This window comes from Nicotiana tomentosiformis, chromosome 9 (assembly GCF_000390325.3).
Source record: "Nicotiana tomentosiformis chromosome 9, ASM39032v3, whole genome shotgun sequence".
Taxonomy (NCBI): domain Eukaryota; kingdom Viridiplantae; phylum Streptophyta; class Magnoliopsida; order Solanales; family Solanaceae; genus Nicotiana; species Nicotiana tomentosiformis.
This window is the reverse complement of record NC_090820.1, coordinates 91,470,682-91,476,886: the sequence shown is the minus strand read 5'-3', so window position 1 is coordinate 91,476,886 and position 6,205 is coordinate 91,470,682. Positions and strand designations below refer to the sequence as shown.

General features: G+C 34.7%; 1 long non-coding RNA gene across 5 annotated transcripts; it reads right to left on the bottom strand.

Moving 5' to 3' along the window:
* Positions 1 to 2,000: 2,000 nt before the first annotated feature.
* Positions 2,001 to 5,475, bottom strand: LOC104110955 (uncharacterized). 5 transcript variants are annotated; one of them, XR_004510761.2, is made up of 4 exons: positions 5,082 to 5,475; positions 3,863 to 4,535; positions 3,277 to 3,363; positions 2,001 to 2,254 (listed from the first exon to the last, which is right to left on the bottom strand). It is a non-coding gene; the product is annotated as an uncharacterized lncRNA (long non-coding RNA). The 5 variants fall into 5 exon arrangements; XR_689563.4 differs by having other exon boundaries at positions 5,287 to 5,473; XR_004510762.2 differs by having other exon boundaries at positions 3,863 to 4,088; positions 4,456 to 5,467.
* Positions 5,476 to 6,205: the final 730 nt, after the last annotated feature.

Here is a 6,205-nt window from a genome sequence, read left to right as displayed (position 1 = left end):
TTGTGATTGAGAATTAAGTGTCCTTCGGAGCGAGGTAAGTGTCGTGTCTAACCCTGACTTGAGGGAATTAGGAACCTTAGATTATTTGCTAAGTGAAATTCATGTGAGCGGCGTATATGTGAGGTGACGAGTACTTATGCGCCGCCAATTTACCTGTTTTTCCATATTTCTCTGTTTTTCTTATATTGTCTCATTCCTATGCCTAATTGCTACGTGTTATACTAGTATTGTTCAATGTATCGTTCTTATCATGTTTACGGATTTTCTGGTGATAATTAAGTTTTTATTTCAAAGTTGAGACTGATATTATGGAACCAAATATTGAAGTAAGGTTTGTACTTGTTATTATATCTCTCTGTTGTTATTTATGCATTGCATTATAGTAAAGGAGAGTGTTAATGCACGAAGTGTGATGTCGTGCCATATTGTGAGTGTTAACACAAAGGGTGATGTTGTGCCATATTGTGAATGTTAATGCACGAAGGGTGATGCCGTGCCATATTGTGAGTGTTAAGGCACGAAGGGTGATGTCGTGCCATATTGTGAGTGTTAAGGCACGAATGGTGATGTCGTGCCATGATCTGAGAGTTAATGCACAAAGGGTGATGTCGTGTCGTTTCTATTAATTTTATGGTGAGATAGAGAGTAAAAGCACGAAGGGTGATGCCGTACATTTTTCCTTACTATATTCACTATTCGTGTTGATTCATGGTATATTGACTGCTCCGGTGATCATTCTGTTGTAGTTCTTTATCTTGTATTCTCCTCGGTATGTTCCCCTCCCGACATTTTCTGTTTAGTTCTTCATTTCTGTTATTTGTATATACACTGTTAAATTGTACAGGTGGATTTGTAGGTGCCTTGACTTAGCCTCGTCACTACTTCGTCGAGGTTAGGCTCGACACTTACCAGTACATGGGGTCGATTGTACTGATACTACACTCTGCACTTTCTGTGCAGATTTTGATACCGGCTCGGGTTGATCGAGATTTTCCTATTGGTCCACTGTCCGGAGACTCAAGGTAGATCTGTCAGCGTTCACAGACCTTGAAGTACCCGTCTATCTTTTCTGTTCTACTGTTTCTTTCATTCAGACAGTTGTATTTCTTTAGACTATTACTTGTAGTAAATTCTAGAATGCTTATGAATTGTGACTCCAGATCCGGGTGGTAGTAATTAATACAGTTTTATGATATTTCACACTTATTATATTTCATCTTAGTTAATTATTGTTAATTATTGAATGGGAATAAGGAATTGGTTTAATGATTCTTTAACGTTGGCTTGCCTAGCAAGTGAAATGTTAGGCGCCATCACAGTCCCGTCGGTGAGAAATTTCGGGTCGTGACACTTACCTAGCGGGTCGAGTTAGGTGCCATCACGACTAGTGATTTTTTTTTGGGTCGTGACATGAATGAATAGGGAGGCTCACATAGCCCCTACCATGACGGGCTGCAACTGGGCACGGGCATCACTATATGTGCCATACTCTCGAGGTCTCTTGGCCTCCCTCTCCTCTCGCTCCCGGACCCACCACTACAATATTTTTGTTCTTTAACCATACCTAAAAAGTGTGGCCTTAACTATCAAAAACTGTGGCCTTAAATAAAAAATCACACTTTTCGACCTAAGGCAACGTTTTTTCAGGGCTCGCCTAAACGAATGTAACATTTACCCTAAGACAACACTTTACAAGTGTCAGCTTTAGAAGCCACACTTGAAAAACGTGGCCTAAAATGTAACAAACGCCATGCTTGTAATATCCTCTATGGCAACACATTTAGGTACTACAACAACCCATCAAAGGCGTGACCAAGGCTACACTTCTCAAGTGTGGCTCCAAAAAGCAACACTTGTAAAGTATAGGTTTTGCTACCATATAGGCCACAAATTTTGCTAATCCCTATTGCCATACTTTTGCGGTCAGTGAATTATATTTTGTACATATCCTATAATCAAATTTAAGTATGAAGATCTCAAGCACCCAATGAACTAGTAGATAATAAAAGAATAATTCAAATGCATAAACTTGCAATGAACTTCAAACAAGGAGTAAACCTCGTGTAATACATCAATGAATAAAGAAAACTGTCTCAAGGGGCATCCTAGCAATTAATTAACTTTATAAAAAGCAAATGTATTATTATAGTATCAGGAATAACAAAAATCGTAATTGTCCAAAGTCTTGATTATTACGTTCCATTAGATCAAATTGTCGTTTGGCCACCATTTCCAACAAATCACCAAGACTTTCCTGCACATTTAAAATAGAATTAGTAATTAGATAGAAATCAATAGTATGCAAGTGCAAACTCAGAGCAATTTAACAAAGTCGCCCCTTGAAAATTTAAATACCAAGCACTATTCTAAGAACATATGTCTGTTATAAGTATAAGACTTGAGCCTAACCTAAACTAGTAGGGGTACGCTATAATACTCTTCTCAATATTTATCAGTTTTCTCATTAGTAGTTTTTTTTTTGTGCATTGGCATCAACACTTTCTTTTGTATTTTGCATTATCATCAACACTTTCTTTTGTACTTCTGTGAAAAATACATATCAGAAAATAGAAGGAAAAAAGAAGATACTTTCAAATTTCAATCAGTTGTGTCCATTACCGGAACACAAGTATACATTCACTCGATCATGTCCAATATAGAAAGACATATCCAAATTAACAGCTGATAGGACGATCCTATTACAGATAAAGAAAGATCCAAGAAAATAATGGGTTTGATGAGTACGACTTTATAATCCCAAATTGATGATAATCAGATTTAAGAGTAAATTACATATACATAAACTTTCATATCTTCAATGAGAATGTAAAAAAAGATACAACTCGCGAACTATGTATCATGCAATATGTAATGGATAAAAGAATCAATCAATTATTCTATCATTAACATTTACAAGTTTCAACTTACTCTTTGTTTCTACCAACTCAACCTTATCAATTTTACAATAGTTCAACATTAAAAGCTTGTTCAAAAGCACCTCCAAATAGAATAGTGTACTAAAATTCCATAACATATCTCTCAGTACCAAAGAGAATATTAGCTTCATCTTTAAATGAAAACAATGTTGGCATAGGCTAACACGTTTACATGACATCTCAATACCTAATCACATAGTAAATATATATTAAGAACTTTGTCCCTGTCATTTAAGTACTTTAATATTGGTTTCGTATTTTGATGCACATGGAAATTATTCCTTTCTAACATGTAATTGTGAATCTCATGACATGTATATGTTTGGGTTATCAATTGTACCTTTGATGTTGTACGTTCATCAAAATCCATATGGAGCAGACCCCTAGCCAATTTTGAGATTAATAATTCTCTGAAAACCTTGTCCTCCTACAAATAGCCACAAGACATTAACTCTATAACTGACAAAATAAACTAGACAGGAAAATCTTATAAATAAATATTCGAAAGACAATCAAAACCACCACAAAGAAAACAGTAGAGATGAAAATGTTAGGACCTCATATAGCAAATCCAAGTGAAACTACTATGCAATCCTGTAAAGGACAGCTGGAAACAAATTTGTATCGATAAGACAATAGCATACCCCTTCCGCTCCATTTCTACTTCCTTTGTTTGACCAGAACTTAAATTGTCAAGGTATAATAACTGAGTTTGCACTAATTAGTTGAAATGTCTACTCAAAAATTCTAAAAGACAATAAAATATTATGTATAATGGTGCAATTGATTTCTTGTGATCTGTTTAGTAAAGGACAATAAACATGATTAAGCATGTGCAAATACATAAACCTGCACCTGCACCTAACTAAACGTTTTTGCATGCTAATTAAGACAGAACTTTATGGTGTGCTTTATATAAAATTCACCTTCAAAACTCCAGTATATCCTCCAGAAATGCTCTCTTCAATAACATCGAGGCAGGCTGTATATGTATAATGTGCATGCCTGGAGAAGTCTTCAAAACATGTTGTCTAGTAGTTTCTAGGATAGCAGATGACTCATGTATAGGTTCAATCTTATCTATCCTTTGAAGTCTATTAGTACGAGCTTTACGTCCTTTTGCGATATGTAATGCCTGGATAGAAGAAATTACTAAGAGGTCTTAAGAAGATACCACATCATAGATAATACCCAACTCCTTCCTTCATCAGAAGTATTGATCTTGAATGATTGTCACATGGTAATAACTAGTTTTAAGTACAAATATAGGTGGAAAGGAAAAGAATACAACACCCGATTCTTCTTGCATTTAGATAATCTTTTAACTACGAAAAAATGTCAATCAGTTCAAACATTAATAAATATTACTGGAAGAAGCTATGTAAGAATGGGCTATCTTTTTTGCCAATTTCAACATAACTAAATCGGCTTCGACCCATTGAATTTGTTATGTAAGAATTGGGGATAAAGCAAGATCTCGGACAAGCAACAACAATCTAAAGAAGCAAGACATTTTTACCTCCACAACTAAATAATTCCAACCTTCAGTTCAGGTAGACCTAGTTCAGCTCTACATGATGCAATTCGAGCACTGCACCACTAGAATAAACCAATGATATAAACATGTCAGCTTAAAAACTGAAGGCTACAATAGTGTAAAACCATGAAGTTGAGCAGTACAATTTACGAAAATAACAAACCATACCCTATTCTAAGAACCTACCACTGGCAAATCCTTGAACAGTAGCAACAAAAGGATTCTTTCTATCTAGAATAACCAACATTAGAACAAATAATTTATTGATAATTTATCTATGTCAGTATTTAAACACCAAAGAACATCTATAGATTCTCAAAAATATGACCAAAGACTTAGGGACGAAAACAAATTAGCAACCTACTTAAATAGTTCAACTCCTACAGTCACAAGCATGATATGGAGAACAGAGTTTTAAATGATTCTTAAAATCTGGAGAAAAATTGTGAGCTTGCAACAGCAAGCCTTAACTTTTGGCAAAGAAAAAGAGAAACTCACTAAGGTAGAGAACAAACTACAAGAGGAAGAAAAGGAGTGAGCAAAATCAAAGTAGTGGAAGTGGGTATTGAAGTATTAGTGGTAATATTAGCAATTACAGAGCAAATTACATGGATGAGTGATCTGCGAGTAAGTCTCTGGGTATTGGACGACAATGGAGATACTATCAAGGTGGGTGGGAAGAACCAAAACCCTAATTCAAGCCTTAATCGAAGAATTCAAATAATCAAAACCCTAAACTGGAAACAACTAAAAATAAAGGGCCAGGAGGTTACCATTTCAAGACTTAATCAAAATAAAGGGCCAGGAGGTTACCATTTCAAGACTTAATCAACCATTAATGTGGAAGCAGCGATAACAGCAGCAACAGAGGTGGTGGAAGATGCGGCAGTAAAAATGGAAATTTCTTCAGCACCATCAATTCGATGGAGGTGTGGGATAAAAAATGGGCAAATATTTCCTGTACTATCCTTTTTCGTTTTAGCTTGCTTTTGGCCGTAAATTTTCAAATTTATTCTGAAAAATTTGATTTGGGTGTCAAGTTTGGTTTGAATATGAAAATGTTTTTGAATATCTGTTTTGGGTGAATTTTGGTTTGAAAAAATATAAAATATAACTTATACCCGTAAGTTATAAAAACTATCACAAATACCCAACAGTACCATTATCAATAACATTTATTATATTATCGCAAACCATAGTGCTTAACATAAATAAATTTGATACAAAATCATCATTTTTATAATGAACTACATGATACACTATCAGATGACAGAGAAGACGAAGCAACATCGTTACAAAATAATAAATTGTGGGCTCTTTTATAAAATACTAAATTTTGGAGTAATTTTTAAAAAATATAATAGTGATATTTTGGCCCAAAACCAGCTATTGAGCTGGTTTTGGGATTTGAGATTTGGCCAAAATGTAGGCAAACTCTATGGCCAAACATGTGTTTGCCAAATAAAGTCCAAATTTATTTTGGCAAAATCTATGATCAAACGGGTCCTTAAAAAATAGGAGAAATATTTCTTTCTTTTTTTTAAATTCCCTCCCAAATATTTCATTAGGAACAATAATGGAGGGAAACTTCTAATGAAAATTTTTATTGGAAAAGTTTAGAGCACCCTTATAAAGGGTTGCTTTTATGATTAAGAAACGAGACGCTCTAAAAGCGTTGTAATATAGGTGAGTATGTGTTGCCAAATGTTATTTGAGTTACAGCACTTAAAAT